Genomic DNA, 278 nt, shown 5'->3' on the forward strand with positions numbered 1-278 from the left:
AATTGATCTTGGGTGATCAAGATTCAACCTAAAGGTGTCAACTTTTAACCAATCTATATCTACCTTAGGCCTAGACACAATCCTAAGCAAACTCTATCCCTAGATGAATGCTCATTTACCTAGATAACTCAAGCATCAAATTCCTTTGGTTGAATGTTATCTAAGTAATCATTAATCTCAAGTCTACTAGCCATCTTAACACCTTTAACAACAAATCCCTTTGGTAAAGGATGTTAAAAGCTTAGGAGAGTTGGTTCAGGCATTTCATCAAACACCTT

The sequence above is a fragment of the Brassica oleracea genome, unplaced genomic scaffold (assembly GCF_000695525.1).
Source record: "Brassica oleracea var. oleracea cultivar TO1000 unplaced genomic scaffold, BOL UnpScaffold01007, whole genome shotgun sequence".
In the NCBI taxonomy this organism is placed as follows: domain Eukaryota; kingdom Viridiplantae; phylum Streptophyta; class Magnoliopsida; order Brassicales; family Brassicaceae; genus Brassica; species Brassica oleracea.